The 17,082-nt window shown below is 43.9% G+C and overlaps 1 long non-coding RNA gene across 1 annotated transcript; it reads right to left on the bottom strand.

Annotated features, from left to right (window-relative positions):
• Nucleotides 1-11,071: 11,071 nt before the first annotated feature.
• On the bottom strand, nucleotides 11,072-16,206 carry LOC148854577 (uncharacterized). Its single transcript, XR_016112754.1, has 3 exons — nucleotides 16,138-16,206; nucleotides 15,780-15,938; nucleotides 11,072-11,442 (listed from the first exon to the last, which is right to left on the bottom strand). It is a non-coding gene; the product is annotated as an uncharacterized LOC148854577 (long non-coding RNA).
• Between the last annotated feature and the right edge of the window lie 876 nt (nucleotides 16,207-17,082).

Below are 17,082 nucleotides of genomic sequence, written 5' to 3'. Positions count from 1 at the left end.
ATCCATCGTGGACACCTGAAGCAATATGTTGGAGGCGAAGTTGGCGCTTCATCCTCCCAACAGCAACAGCAACAACAATAAGTCATTGGAGTCATTGACGTCATCGTTAGGGGCTCGGCCTCAGGGGGAGCCTCGTCCTCGGCCCGCAAGGGCTACGCCAGGCAGTTGAGCATCCGAGGGCCAGCCCCCAAGAGGCCAAAGCAACACAAGGACCTCACTTTCACAGACAAGGACCTAAATGGGATGGGATCACGGTCCCCTATGATGATGCGTTGGTAATTTTGGCCGTAGTGGCAAACTTCCTAGTTAAGAGGATTATCGTTGATAGTGGCTCCTCGACAGACATCCTCTTCTATGAAGCTTTTGAAAAGATGAAGATAGAGCTAGGGCACCTTCAACCTGCCGACGTCCCGCTTGTCAGCTTCTCCGGCAATATTGTTAAGCTAGAAGGAAAGATTACCCTGCCAGTCACGATAGGAACCAAGCCTTAGTAGGTGACGAGGATGACGGAGTTCCTTGTCATGAGGATCGGCTCCCCTACAATGCAATCATGGGGAGGCTGACACTTCATGCACTATGAACCGCCATGTCCTCCTACCACCTTTCCCTCAAATTTCTAAATGAGCACGACATCAGAGTTGTTCGGGGGGATCAGTATATTGCCTGCCAATGCTATGTAGTGGCATTGAAAGGCAAGAACAAAGAAGCCTTGCCATTGGAGGGCATTGACCTCAGGAAAGAACCAGTGAGACAAGGATAGTCAACAAAGGACCTCATCTTGGTTCCCCTAGACAAGGATGAGCCCGAGAAGACTGTCCGTGTTGGGTCCAACCTTCCCCCACAAAGCCTATCCGAGCTGGTAAGTTTCCTCAAAACTAACGTTGACGTCTTCGCTTGGTCCTCCAGTGACATGCCTGGAATTGACCCTTCAATCATTTCTCATAGGCTGAGCGTGGACCCGAGCTCTTGGCTAGATCGGCAGAATAAGAGGAACTTTGCAACAGAGCGATGGAAAGCCATAAGAGAGGAGGTTGACAAGCTACTCAATGTCGGATTCATCCGAGAGGTATACTATCTTAACTATCTGTGAAATGTGGTTTTGTTTAAAAAAACTAATGGGAAATGGTGAATCTATATTGACTTCACAGACCTAAACCGAGCCTATCCCATTGACAGTTTTCCCTTACCAAGGATAGACCACCTTGTCGACGCCACTGCAAGATATGAACTGCTTAGCTTTATGGATGCCTTCTCCAGATACAACTAGGTAAAGATGCACCCCGAAGATGAAGAGAATACCTCATTCATCATCAAACATGGCACATACTGCCCTTTGTACTTAAAAATTCAGGAGCTACCTACCAACGCCTTGTGAATAAAGTGTTCAAGGATCAGATGGGGAGGAATGTTGAGGCCTATGTAGATGATATGGTGGTGAAGATCCTGAAAGCCGAGGCCCACACCTCAAACCTGGCCGAGTCCTTCGACACTTTGCGGAGGTTTAATATGAAGTTGAACCCCAACAAGTGTGCCTTCGGCATCACTTCGAGCAAGTTTTCAGGCTTCATCATCACTCAATGCGGTATCAAGGCCAACCCTGAGAAAATACAGGCCATACTGGACATGGTACCTCCTTGGTCAGTGAAGGAAACCCAGAAGCTCACCGGCTGTGTGGCAACGCTCAACCGCTTTATGTCAAAGTTAGCTGACCGTTGTCTTCCCTTCTTCTGAGCCATCAAGAAATTGAAGGACTACCAATGGACCGGGGAATGTTAGCGAGCTTTCGATGAACTCAAGGAGTATCTCGCCTCGCCTCCCCTCCCCTCCTGGCATGCCCGATACCAGGAGAAACTCTATACCTTTACCTGTCAGCCGGGGACGAAATGCTCAGCTCAGTCCTAATTAGAGATGACAGGGCACAGAAACCAGTATACTATGTCAGCAAAGTATTGTGCGACGCCGAAACCAAATATCCCGAAGTAGAGAAGCTGGCCTTTGCTCTCATGGTTTTAGCCCGGAATCTTAAGCATTACTTCCAAGCTCACTTCATTATGGTGTTTACAAACCAGCCCCTCAGAGCTGTCCTTGCCAAGCCCGAGACCTCAGGGCACCTAATCAAATGAGCCATAGAGCTTTTTGAATTTGACATACAATACCAATCGAGGCCCGCCATCAAAGTACAAGCCCTCACAAATTTCATAATGGAGTGCACCTTTAACCGAGCTCTCCCTCGGGCCTCGAAAGACAAATCAAGAAATGGATGCCCTGCTGGAGATGCCTCTCCTGCCTGGAAGTTTTTTGTGGACGGGTCATCCAATACCAAAGGAAGAGGTGCTGGCCTTATCCTTCTCACCCCGGATAACTCAACCATCGAATAAACATTGAGATTTGACTTTCCGACATCCAACACCGAAGTCGAGTACGAGGTCCTCCTCGCTGAACTACAACTGGCCAAGGACCTCAGCTCATCATACATTAAAGCCTTCAACAACTCCCAGCTGGTGGTCAACCAGGTGAATGGCGAGTACGAAGCCAGAGAACAAAACATGTCTATGTACCTCGCCAAAGTCCAAGAACTAGCCCGCCACTTCCAGCACTTTACCCTGCAGCAAGTCCCACGAACGAAAAATGTGAGGGCTGATGCCCTTTCCAAGTTGGCAAGCACTTCGGGCATGGTCCTCGACTATACCATTCGTGTAGAGAAGCTATCTCAGTCGACCATTGAAGAAACTCAAGTACTACCAATAGGGGCCGAGACATCATGAATGGACCCTATCATCAACTCCCTCCTTACATATCGGCTGCCCGATGACAGGAACGAGGCTAAACGACTCCGACGTCAGGCAACCCATTATACGTTGCACGAAGGAAAGCTGTATAGAAGGTCCTTCACCCTACCCTACCTCCGACTCCTTCGTCCTGAGGAGGGTGAGTACATGTTTAGGAAAAATCATTAGGCATCTGCAGAAACCACCTCAGCGGCAGGGCCCTCACCCAAAAGACATTGAGGCAGTGATATTTTTTGCCAATACTTCACAAAGACGAAGTCAAACTTGTGCGAAGATGTGATCAATGCCAAAGGCACGCCAACATATGCCATCAGCCTGCGACAACTCTCTCAGCCCTCAGTAGCCCTTAACCCTTCGCTAAGTGAGGAATGGACCTCCACAGCCCTTTCCCACAAGCGATGGGGGGCAAGAAGTACCTCGTCGCCGTGGACTACTTCATGAAGTGGGCCGAAGCCAAGCCCTTAACTATCACGGCTTGGGCAATCCAAAACTTCTTCTAGAAAAACATTATTTGTCGCTTCGACCTCCCCCACATTCTGGTCATCGACAACGGGAAGCAGTTCGATGACGCCAAATTTTGGGAATGGTGTGCCTCCTGAAGGGATGAGAGATCCATCATATGGATAGCAGAACCTTACAGGTAGGTTGGGTGAAATTTTAAAAATTTCTCTCTCCCATGTGGGAATCACATTCCCTATTTTAGAAAACTGCATTTTCAATGATTAATTTTGAACCCAAACCGAACTAGATCTGAAACCAAAAGGTAGGAGAGGGATATACCTGATACGGAGTAATAGTAACCCCCAATGAAGGTGTTCATGCCCAAGGAGAATACCAAAGACTGCTCCCACTAAAGATAACACAGCGTAGGGTGGAGCAGAATCAACATGATGGTTCTTTAGCAAGAACCGAATTCTTCAGCAAGAACTCAACGGAGGGCAGGTGAGCACGACTTCTGATTATCTTTTCTCCCAAAAGATAATATCAAGAACTCTTCTTGATTGCTCCTACAGGTGGAGATCGAATTAGTAGAGGTGGCAAGAGCAGGAAAGGGTAGAAATCTGAAATAGTCAAATTGCAAGATTTCTTTCTTGTGTGTCTTTGGTTCCCCCCTTGTTGTTCTATTTATAGCCTTTAAAGAGAGCATCTCCTAATCCCATTAGAAGTTCCCTAATCCAAATCTTGTATTTGGATCTGGACTCTCTTTAAGAGATAAGGATAATCCCTTATCTTATTTGTAGATAAAGATCAGCCCTCCTAATCTGATTAGGAGTTTCCTAATCTAAATCTCTATTTGGATCTGAACTCTCTGAGTGGATAGGGACAATCCCTTATCCTTATTTGCTGATCTAAATCCCAGAACCACCCCTCTTTAATTAATCTTATTAAGCCAGTTCGAATTGGGCTTTAGGCTAATTAAGTCCATTTGCTCACTTACCCTCCTATCTGTTGCCCAGTTGAATATCCTTGTGTGGCGTGGGACCCAAACATTGATCTACACATCAGCCACATGGGTTCAGCCTAGCCTCTGTTACAAGGCCTGGCTGAATTCACTGTAGGAGACAGTGAACCCCTAAATCCATCACCATGGGCTCTTATTGGGCCCAACATTTACACTAAATGGTCATTGGGTCAAGCCACCTTATAAAAACCTAAGGACTGTGGGCATATGCAAGATTAGCCCATCAGGTATTACCCTCAATGGTCTTACACTTAACCTCAGCCCATAATGATCAAACACTGCCCGACAAGAGATGACCTCTCCCTCGGCTGCAAGGTACAGTGTTGCACTCTCTACTCACATGGATCCCGGGAATTAAAACCATTTGCAAACATTTTGAAACCATAATGTATATGTGTATATCTCTATATAAATATATTTTGCAAAACAAATTTCAACGGTTGAAATCGACTGCCGACAGTTTTAGTTTCCATCAGAGAGAGTGCATCCCCGATCATTCACTTTGTCCGACAAAGGAGTTGATCTTGTCACTATGATCACCCACTCAGACGAATTCTCGGACTATTCCAACATACTCAGGTTTTGACCCCCTCTAAGGATCTCACTGATTGGCACATCAAAGACAACCCAATCCGACACCTAGTAGTATCATAATCGAGTCTAGGGGTCAGGTGTAACATTCCAGTTTTGCCCATCAATCTCCAAGGTCCAAGGAAATACTGGAATTCTGGTCCAGTTCAGGGTTTCAAGAAAACCCACACTGCATGTATCTTAGGTCTCACCTTGGCAGCTGAGACAAGCCACCCCAACCAACTTGGCGGCACATCAGTGTTAGCCTTGACAGGATAAATCTCCCCAAATCTGTCCAAAGGCTGTGAACATTCTAAACTAACACGAGTCTCATATGTATCCAGTTTAAGCGTATTACACAGAAACACACCATAATAACACGAATCAAATATGCACTTTATTCAATTACATTAAATGTCATAATGTACATCATTATAATTAGAGCTAAGGGCATACAATGTCTATCACCTCCCTCGGCATCAAACAATAGTACACCTTAGTGGGCTACTCCCAAACAAATGGCCTAGCTGAGGTCACCAAAAGGACCATCCTAGACGGATTGAAGATGAGGCTAGACTGAGCTAAAGGCTTATGGGCCGATGAACTGAACAGTGTACCTTGGGCATTCTGAACCACACCTCGGACGACAATGGGAGAAACTCCCTTTAGCCTAACCTATGGTACCGAAACAGTAATACCTACAAAGATCGATTAGCCAACACTCAAAGTCGAGGCCTATAGCAAAGCTCTCAGAGCCAACCTAGATCTGCTAGAGGAAGTCCAGGAGCAAGCGCAGATCAGGGTAGCTGCCTACCAACAACGCGTGGCCCGCTACTACAACTTGAAAGTAAAAGAAATATGCTTCCGAGAAGGGGACCTCACCATTAGAAAAGTCATGGTCCCTGAACCCGGAGTAGAAAAGTTGGGCCCCAACTAGGAAGGCCTCTACAGGATCAAGCAAGTCCTTGGCCCCGACACTTTCCACTTGGAACATTTGGATGGAAGACACGTCCCTCGGACATGGAACTCGGAGAACCTTTGAAAGTATTTCCAATGAATGTAGTTACTTATGGCTAAATGATGAATGAATGTGTCCTATGTCCTAAAAGACCCGTAGCCTTAGGACCTACCAACACGCGAAGCCCTCCGCCGAGGGACGAGCCCTCAACACGGGCCATTGCGGAAAACAATGATGACCCTAGGATGAGCACCTCACCAAGAGCATACATGCCAGGGGGAGAGAGGCCTTTTATGCCTCGTCACCTCCTCGGCGGACGATGGCCCCCTCAGCACACTAGGGCGAAAGAGGCCTCTACATGCCTCGTTACCTCGAAGTGTGGTGACCCCCTCGGCTACCTATACTTAGTGCAACGAAAATAGTGAGATCGAGCCCTCGGCTTCACCGGTGGGACGTCTCAGTCTCCCCTGAGGAAACACTGTGAGAAAACAAGTCAGGTGAACTGCACCTCGATGGTGCTGCTCCACCTCAGCTCTTGGCCTCCCTAAGCACCTCGGTGACATACCTCGACCACAGTGCCAGGTCCCTTCGGCCTTGCCTAAGTTGACACTTTAGGAATTCGGGAGTTGGGTGAGCCTCATTTTGGACGTGTTGCCTCACCTTGGCTCCCAACCCCCCAACTACTTGAAGCGAGTGTGCAAATAAATGTACACTAAGAGCGAATTGTGTGTGCTTTGTGTGCTATGGTCCTGATTGTTCAGAGGGGCAAGGAACTCTTGAAGAAGGAATAAGAAGAAAAAGGAAGGAAAAAAAGAAGAAAGAAGAGAAAGAAGAAAGACAACATACACAAAGTGCAGTGAATACAAAAAATGGCTTCATTCATTGTTTACTTCTTATTTAGTATCACCTTTACAAAAAGTTTGTTAAGGCCTCGTAGGCCAAGCTTATGTACATTCACAAAAAAAAAGGAGAAACAAACAACAAAACACTACAGTAACTGAACAAAAAGGAGGGAATCTACGCATGCCCCTTGCCATTGGTAGGAGGGGGAACGAAGTCATTGGTAGGCTAGGCCTCATTGGGAGCGTTGGGGATCACCTGTAGCCCCTCGACATCAAAATCTGGCATCACCAGTAGGAGCGCCTTCTTCGTATCTACGATGCCATCAAGGTAGGAACATGAAGCGTACTCAGCCAGCACATCCAGGTAATCGGAGGACTTCTTGTACACCTCCACCATCTCGGACACTACTTTCTTTGATTGCTCTACCGAGGCCATGGCTTCAGCAGCCTTCTCTGCCTTGGCAGCCTTCTTCTCGGCCTTGGCTGCCCATCTCTCCACTTCAGTGACAATTCTCTCCAGTCGGAATTGCTCCATCTGCTCCTTGGAGAGTCCTTGCCACGCCTCCTTCAGTTGAATCTCGAGGCTCTCCCAAACTGATTGCTTGTCTAGGAACGCCTTTTGGAACTTCTAGTATTTGTCCTCGGTGGCGGCAGCTGCTTTTTGGAACTTCTCTCATTCCTTTTGGAGCTTCTCCTCGACATAATTGTTTTCTTTCTCCACCTTGTCAATACGAGACATGGCCAGCCTCGTTTGGTCCCCCAAACCGATAAAATACAGACAGATCTGCAACAAAACCAGTTAGCAAATGAAAGGGTAGGGAGAGAAGGAAACACAAAGCCGAAAAGCATATTACCTTAGCCAAGTGGTACAGGCCCTCGACAGGATGGCCCTGCTCACCAGCTCCTAGCTGACCCCCTCATCCTAAATGGAGTCCCCCTCTTGGAGCTGCCAATGCGGGCGGAAGATCTTTCCGGTCCCCTCGGCTCTCTCGGGGAGCCCCTGTACTGATGGAGGGGCTGATGAAGGCCCGGATGGGTGCTCCTCGAGCGTGGACCTCTGCACCACCTCCTTGGCTTATCTCTCTGTATTGTCTCTGTATTGGGCCCGTTTGTGGGCTTCTTCGGTGCCTTGGTCCCGGTGGCTGGCTTCTTCAGTGCCTCTATCAGCTTTTTGGCCCCTTCCGAAGGCCTCTTCACCCCACTAGTGACTTCCTAGGGTGCCACCACTGGTTGCTTCCCCTTAGCGAGGACTTGCAGATTTCCCCCCTTCGCTGAGGCAGGGGCAACTTCATTGTCGGGCTGCTTCGGCGTTTGTCCCCCAACTTTCTTCCCGACCTGCTTCACCTGGGCCTTCTCCAGCAAACGTTGCTTGGCGTCCATGGGCACTTCTATGAAATAGCAAAAGAAAACAGTTAGTACATTAAAGCAAAAAATGTGGAAGATGTACAAACTAACCACAGAACCTCTCCTACTGAGGGGGGCTGGGCTAATCCTAGTGAAGACTAGTGGGACCTCCTCCTCCACCAACAGCTTCGCTTGGAATGTCCTCATCACAAGCAGGTGAGCTATAGCTGCAGCCTCTTTGTCTCGGAGTGGTGGGGGACATCTCTCGATGATGAAGCAGGCCTCCCCCCAGTCAGACCTGAACCACCATCTCTTAGGGCAGGAGACGTAGAAAAATTTGTCCTTCCACCTGTGGACGGACGAGGGGTTATGCACAGGCTTCCCCCTCCGAGGTGGAAGTAATACATGTTGGCCTCAGAAGTGCTTCCTCGGCACGAGCATGACACGGAACATCCTCAATGTCAACTCCAAACCCCTGAGCCGAGCCCACACTGTCGCTACGATGGTCCTAAGGGCGTTGGGTATGAGTTGGCTGATAGTGATACCATACCACTCCAGCAACTTGGAGATTGAAGAAGGGAGGGGAAACCTAAGGCTAGACTCGAAAAAATGTTGGTAGACATAAATTTCCCCCTCCTCGAGGGTCCATAGCCAATTGCCCACATTAGGGACCGTCGGGTCATAAGACTGGGGTATGTGGAACCTCCTCACCAGGGATTTGACCTGGCCCACCTGTCAAACTCCAAATGTGGATCACTAGTGTCAGCCACTCTTCGGGTAGCACTCCCTCCCACCAGTCCGACGACTACCTCCACTACATCCTCCTCAGAGAGAGGAGACCTTTGGGCTCTCTCGGTGACGCCGATGTGGAGCTTTCATGGGGAGAGTTATTCCCCCAGTGGCTGTCCTCAACACCCCTCGAGGATAACCTTTCCCTTAGTGCGGCCACCTCCTGCCAAAGGGGGGCTATGGCTAAGGAACCTAGAGAAGATAGAGGGGAAGGGGTTGTAGGGAGCTCCCTTCCGAGATATTTGGGAGTTCATGGCATTCAGGGCCAGAGTCTAAAAACGACATAGTCGATTACCTAAGTGAAGACGAAATGTCCTAAAGAGTGGAGGAACTGGGAAAGTCCTAGAGGATTGAGAGTTGGGGAGCTGAGTTCACTCGATAGCAAGGGCATCTAAGTTCAAATGAAGGGGAAATTCACCACTAGGGCCCCTATTTAAAGGAAAATGGATGGCCTGGATCTCTCTGAATCTAACGACTGAGACATCTCCACTTCCACCATCCAATTACAATGCGCCACTCGGCGCTTGTCCTCGATAGGAGAAACGACACCCAAGCAATGGTTCAAATCAACACAGATCCGACGGTCACAGGAGCCCTCCACTTCTGCAAACCAGTTCTACCTCACCTTCTAGTGAATGCCCTCGGAAGATGAAATGACATCGGGGGGACCGCGAGGCTGGCTGCGGCAGCCCACCGAGCGAACTGTAGGGCCAGCCCATCGCGAACCACTGGGCAGACCGCTCAACCCGACAAATGCATTCCTACTGGAGTGACCATCCCCCGCACGGTAGCCCCCTAATGTGACTTGACCATGCGTGATATGGGACACCTCCACCAAACCGAGGCATCCGCACCACACGCGCTTCCGTATCGAAGAAGGACTACGCACATAGTGAAAATGACACCACTGTAGGACACGCCTCGGCTGACGAATCCAAAGGTATAGTGACACCTACTCCCAACGATCAAAGCCGAAGCCTTACCTCGATTGCTACCCTCATTACCAGCCAAAGCCAAGGCCTCGCCTCGACCTCGAGAGTAGGGGGCAAATGATGTGGGTTAGCTAGGCCCAACCCACTAAGGTTTGACAACGTCAGACATATTAGGGGGGAAGCCCTATTGCCTTCATATGGAGCCAACTGTAGGACGGTCAGATGTACCCACCAGGGTTTGCCGCCTGACCTCGTATGACCCTCATCTAGTGCGTTCATCTTCACCTACCTCCAGCCCGCTCAAGTATAAATAAGAGGTAACTCCCCCTTAATGGGGAATCAGAACTTGGGATTCTGACATAGCTCCCTCATTTACTTTCTACACCTACCTTGTTTCCTTAGCATTTGCTCTTGGAGACCCGGTGTATCCGAGGACTGTCACCAAGACCTCGTTTGCACCCCCTCCTACTTTACACCTCGTACTGACTTGAGCATCGGAGCCTCCGCTTTGGGTCTCCACTTGAGGCCTCTGACACTTCTTGTTTTGTAGTACCTCGGATCTCCAAGAACCTCGCCACCGGAGTGACGACTCACAGTCCTTGGCTTCTACGGTCCTCGAAAGGAATACCTTGCCTTGGCCTAAGGTCTTTAGCCTCGGCTCACCTCTTTTGAGGCCTCGAAGTCTTCAACCTATCCTCAAAACTTGGAGAGTGAATTTACCTCGTTGCCCTCGACTAATCCATTTGGCAACAAGAACTATTTTATTTGATCCTAAATCTCCACCCTGTCGTCGTGGTTAATATCTCGGGGGAGATTTTTTGTTGTTCTCCTGTTTGTTTTTTTTTTTTTTTTTGAGTAATTTTCTTTTTGTTCTTTTAATGAATTGCTTATTTAAAAAAAAAGTTCTAATGTAGTGGAGTAGAGCATGATTCAAAGTATCGATACGATACGGGACATATCATGTCGCATCTTTTGAAAAAGATACGGTCCAAAACGCTTGTTTGCAGATATTTCGGACCCTATTTTTTTAATAATAAAAAAATGCTAAAAGCTTCCCAAAAAACCAAAGTGTAAAAAAAAACTAAAAAAAAAGTTTCAGCCGTTTTTAAGTACCGATACGATACGATCTATATTTTGAACCTTGGAGTAGAGATAGACCAGTGGCTAGTTTGGTATCCCCATTTACTCGATATGACTTAAGCTGTTATTAATGATATCCCCATGTTTTTAGCGCTAATGGAACTACTAGTCAAAGAAACTGGCAAGCGGATACGACTAGTTAAATGACTCAAATCCAACATCAACCCGTACCGAGTGCTTTACTAAAGCCAATTGAAAAATGAAAACTGTGTATCTGAAAAACTGAAATAAAATTCAACCACTAAGCAACAAAATATGAATGAACTGATATTTCACATACAGTATCGTGATCGTCAAAGCTTAAGACTCTTTAGTTATAATCGGTCACAAGGACGAAATGTCGGTTACAAATTCTTTACCACAGACAGGGTTTATCCATACACGACGCCATATGAACTGACATTTCACAGATGGTACCGTGAAAACTTAGAACTATTTTCGGTTTGAATCAGTTGTGAAGAACAAAATGCCGAACTGATACAAATACAAAATGACTGCCTACTTGAGCCCTCCAATGCCACTTGTTCATGCATAAATCAATCTCTCCAACGATGGCCACAGTTAGGGTTGCAGCAAAAAAAAACAGTGTCATACCTTCCTCACCTCTAGAAGTAGCCTGAATATACATAGAATTATAAAATTAACAACGCAAATAGATATCTTTGATTACAAAAAAATATAGGGAAAATTTCCTATTAGTACCCTGTACTTTGGGCATAATGTCACTTTGGTCCCCAAATTTTAAAATGCGACAATTCAGTACTCAAATTTAAAAAACATGACAATTCAGTACCTGCTGCTAACTTGCTGATAACCGGCCATTAAGTGGCATTTGAAAAAAATACAAATGCCCTTCAAGTGTCATCTAATTTTCTTTATCAACCATCCAAACATTGACAAATGATTGATTAAAAACACTTGAAGGGCATTTGTGTCTCTTTAATTTTTTTTATCAACCATCCAAACATTGACAAATGATTGATTAAAAACACTTGAAAGGCATTTGTGTCTCTTTCAAATGCCATTTAATGGCTGATTAACAGCTATTTAACGGCAGGTACTGGATTGTCACACTTTAAAAGTTTGGGTATTGAATTGTCTCATTTTAAAGTTCGGATACCAAAGTGGCACTAGGCCCAAAGTACAAGGTATTAATCGGGAATTTTCCCTAAAATATAGCATTTTAGGTGTAGTGCAGAAACATGTAAACCCACATTAAAGAACTCTTGTATTACAAAATATTTAAATAAATCTTATATCAAGAAAAAATATTTAAATAAATCAAGTGCCAATATAAAACAAAATGGATAAAACAAGCTGTTGCATCTAAATTCTTAGGTTTAGAGAGGTCTTACAACATTTTTAGCAGATCAAATCGGCTCGCACTTGAAATTTTATGTTGGTACAGGTTTACTAATAAGGTCGTCTAGCCGAGGAGACTTAGATAAATAATTCTTGGTGCTCCCACGATCAAAAAATGTTGCCTTTTGCTAGTAAGGCTCAGTTTTGAAAGAGTACAAATATAAATACGTAGAGTGCAAAACCTTGTATCTGCATATATTTGTATTTGTACTCTTACCAAACTGAGCCTAAGGTTGTTTAGCTGTGGATACAGGCAAGTTGATAAAATTCCATGGAAACATTCCCGCTGTACTTGCAAGCAAAAAAATAGTTTCCTTTTTCCTCCCAGAACTAGAAACAATTCCATTAAAATGCTACCAAGCACTGCCTAAATATTATAAACTAGGTATCTTCCACATTATGATATGGTTGGCAAATGGGATCCCAACAAGACTTTCTTTGGGGGCATTTTTCAAAAAAAAAAAAAAACTATTGAAACTTTGGATGGCTGTTATAACTTAGGGAAGACGCTAATACAAGATGGCATAAGTTTGACTAGGGAAGTGAACATGAACTATTAGGAAGTCCTATGCAGTAGTAGAATGTGAGGCTGTCGATAGAAAACAGTATGCTAGTCCGGTCAATCACTGGAATCTAAACCAAGGAAACTTCCACATGGCTAGTAAGTTTAGTGCTCAAAAGGGCCCCCTCGGTTCTTGACATTTTTGCCCCCACCCCCCAACACACAAAACACAAAGAAAAGAAGCCTAATTCTATGAAAAGATTCAGTCCAAAAACTAACCCCACGTGTTCTAGATAAGCTCTGTTTTATGGGAAACTTTCAATTAAAAAAAAAAAAGAAAAAGGAAAGGAAAAATTAGAGGCTGTTATTTAGGCTGTATTTGGTTTGTCCTACCTTTTCTTTCAAACCAAACACGACCTAAAAGGAAAAACTCTAATCCAAGATAATTTCCCCAAGTGGAATCCTTCTCTTGTCCCTCCTTATTGGGACCTAGACCTCTCGTAGTTTTTTTTTTTTTTTTTTCTTTTTCCTGATAATAGCACTCATGATGAAGTTTAAAAAGAGTAGCTGGCATGTGGGTGTTGCCTTAACAGCTGGATAGGATGTAATATTTTTATTTTTTTAATGAAAATTTATTTTATTTTTACTATAAAAAAGTCTAAATAGAGATGTAGATAGCCAGACGGCTAAGGGGAGTACAACCGACAAGTATATCCACAAGGACTCAAGAAGCAGTCAATACTCAATGAATGCATTCAAATAAAAGCTGTGAAGTGGATTAAAATTTTAAAGCTCATTGAAGCTTTTTCTACTGAAGACCTGCTTAGTGGAGTGTGATAGTGAATATTCTTACACATAGGACTACAGTCTCTTCACATTGAGTCCCACCAATAATAGGAGAGGTTAAACTAAACATTGCAAGGTGCAGCTTGGTAAAGGAAACTTGTTGTGGAGGGGGACTCGAAAGTGGTTGTGAAATGGCTGCAACACAAAACAAGGTCCATGGCATGTTGGGACTACTTAAAGGAGATGAGAGCCTTAGGGAGTTAGTGTCAGAACTAAATGCAAGTTTTATATGGACCTACAGATCAGCAAATGTGTTAACTAATGCCATGACCAGATAAAGGGTGAACAGGGTTTAGATGTTTTGTGGTAACATGCTTTAAGGAACTAAATGTAAAGGGAGGAGCAATGGCCAGCCTCACTGGAAGAATGCATAGATTCTATTTTGCAGATGGTTGGCATATTGTACATATTCATTCTTTTGTTCAATTAGTAAATGGGTTAATTACTTAAACATACCTTGTGGTTTCACTAAACCACTTGAATATATACCCTGTGGTTTCCAGAACCACTTAAGTATACTCCATGGGGTGGTCCCACTCTCACTAAACACAAATAGCCCTCCATTTGTGAAATGTTTTGGGCCGTTTGCACTAGTCTAATAATTTTATTAAAATTCCAATTTTACCCCCCCCCCTTTCTTGTTTCTTTGAGATCATTCAGTAGAGGTTACTGCAGTGATTTAAAAGGTGCGCCTAGGCACACAGGCGAGGCACATTTTGGGGTATGCACGTCGCCCAGGTCTTAGAAGCACCTCTTTCAAAAGGCGCACGCCTGGTGCGCCTGATGCACCTTGCGCCTCAGCCCAGGCATGTGCTTTTTTGCTGTTTTTTGAGTCTAATGCCTGGGCCGGGGGCTCCGCCCCCGGACCCCAACCACACCCTTCGAGGCAAGCCCAAACAAGTCTATGTTAGGGTCTAAAATTTTTATTTCTCACATAAAAAATAAAGATTTTATAACTTCCTTTTAAGAAGATATTTTATTACAATGACCAGACAAGAATGCAAGATATTTTATTACTTTCATATCAAATAGCTAAATTAAAAGCATACATTTAGTGAACCAGACAAGCAGAGAGCATTTCCTAAGTGGATAATTATTATCCAGGTAAAATGCCATGGCACTGCTTCTTCACTGTGCATTAAAGAAAAAATACTAGGTCTCCCACAGTAATTATTCCACACAAATAATCTGTGGGTGCTAGTTAAATATATTCTTTTACCATGTTTGCTTTATACTTCTCTAATAAAGCATTTAGTCCAATTTTAGTATTTTTAATCCTATTAATTAATTTCTTTTATATATTGACATTTTAAATAACTGAAAGAAGTTGTGATGCTTTTACACTTCAAGAGGATTATCAAAGCAACCATCCCCCTTTTCCTGTGATACACAATACCAGCATTATCATAGGACATGGGACAAGTGAGAAGTATTCATCAAGTGTTCACTAGTGTCTGGCAATGTCAACCTCTAAAAATCATGACATGGCCATCCCATAAAATGAACAAGTTAAAACTAAAGCAAAAATATGATAAAAATGTATTTGCACATTATGGGACATGCAGATTCCCATCACACCTAGTCCCTAAACGCCAGCATCTCCCCCTACCAACCAAGAAAGGAAAAAAAAAAAAAAAAAGGACTTCATCTTCGGGCACTATTTTCATAAGTTCATCTTTGGGCATATCAGCATGCTGCAATAACTTAAGTAACAAGTGTCAGCACTGCTAGATTATTTTCTAAGGTGTCCTGGTAATGCTACAAGTGTCACATAGCCACTAGACAAGAGTCAATAATGCCATGAATAATAGATTCCCAATCCAACATGGAACAAAAAAGTTTGCTGACTGTTTGCTGACTGCAAACATATAGAATCACCATACTAATACTATCTGTAGGGGAAATTCTATCGTGGCCCCAAATAGTTTCTAAGTATTACCAATTTTCAGTTAAACTCCCATATGATTTTTCTGAAGACCATCAGTTTCAGTGATAATATTTCCCTAGATATTGCACCTATAGCCTCAGTATAGGATTAATCATGGTTCCTAAAGCAATCATTTTTGCATTCAATGGATGTCTTAACAGTCTGCTTAGAATTGTTTCTAGCAATTGCTAAAGCTTTAATATCATACTAGTACTTAATTCTTTCTGTCACATCAATTTTGGACATGGCTCATTAGAGGAGAAGACTAGTAAGAAATTTATGTGGAAGAAAAAGTATATATATATATAAAATTTACCTGGAAGAAAACAGCTTCCCCATGATTACATTGTGCACATCGAACAGATTTTGTACGAGGAAGAGTTGGATCCGCAGCTACATCCTGCAATACCTGAGTGCGCTCACCAACAGAATGATGTATCTCGTTTCTGTAGACACAGTTGTTATCAGCAACTTCCTGCAATAAAAAAGAAAGGCTTCATCAGTTACTCCATTGTCCTCCACATATACAGGAGCTGATCCCAAGTACTCTATTTGAAACGTAGTTTCTATATGAGAATTTATTTTCTAGCATGGAAATCAATCCTGCCAGAATACTACGTAGATTTTTTAGAGAAATATTAAATTTTTCTTTAGTTGATACATATTATACATACCTAAAGACACACCTCTTTTCCCTAAAAACAACATGAAATCATGATGTATGGTAAGATTCTGAAAGAACTGTAATTTAAAATTATCAACAAGACATCAATCGTTAGCACTTTCGTGCAAAAGCTGAAAATGTAGAGCCGATTCAAGAAGAGGAACCATGGTAGTTGATAGGAAGGCAAGAAATATTGTTGGTAAAAGGTTTGAATCATGCTTGTCAAGTTGAGTTCTCTTTACATCTTTTGGCCTTACATTTAATACATTTGGTACCAACTTATAAGCCCCTATGGTCGAGCTGGAGGCAATGAACTTTGATGGTACATCAGCACATTTTGAGACTTCAGCAGCAAGGAGCAGGGGAAAATGATTCTCAAAAGTGTCAACTGACCAAAAATATAAATACTTGTAGTGTCTAAATGGGGTAACAGTCATTGGCTAACTATGTTATATATTTAGTGTTGCCACAGAACTACTTTTTTTATATAGAAGATAAGCTTGGAGGTTATGGAACATTGGAGCCATCACCTGACCTTGAAAATAAATTATAAAATTTACAATGATGCACATATACAGCAAAAAGAAGTTCATCACATTGAAGTGACAGGAATACGTATACAATCGTCAGAAAGAAAATGAAAACCTGCTAGGAGTGAAAAGGTTTCGTAGTGAGAGTTGTACAATAACCACAAGCAAAAGGAGAATGTCTTTATAGTTGGGACAAGGCATGGGTAGAAGTAAGAAAATAAGAAATGAGTTAACACTAATTATTTAATAGTGGATATGGCATTAAATAGAACAAAATGGCAAAATAGGATTTGATGATGCACAATCCGGTCGGTCTTAGTTGCCGGTAATTTTGCCTCTGATAGAGTTGAAGATGCCTGAAACAAGGAAGAAATTGAAGATTTCTAGGGAGAAACCCGGTGGGAATACTCCGAATCTCAAGTTAA

Source organism: Nelumbo lutea, chromosome 4 (assembly GCF_056320005.1).
Source record: "Nelumbo lutea isolate HS-2025 chromosome 4, American lotus-T2T, whole genome shotgun sequence".
Classification (NCBI taxonomy): Eukaryota; Viridiplantae; Streptophyta; class Magnoliopsida; order Proteales; family Nelumbonaceae; genus Nelumbo; species Nelumbo lutea.
The sequence above is the reverse complement of the archived record's forward strand: the minus strand, read 5'-3'. Positions and strand labels throughout refer to the sequence as shown.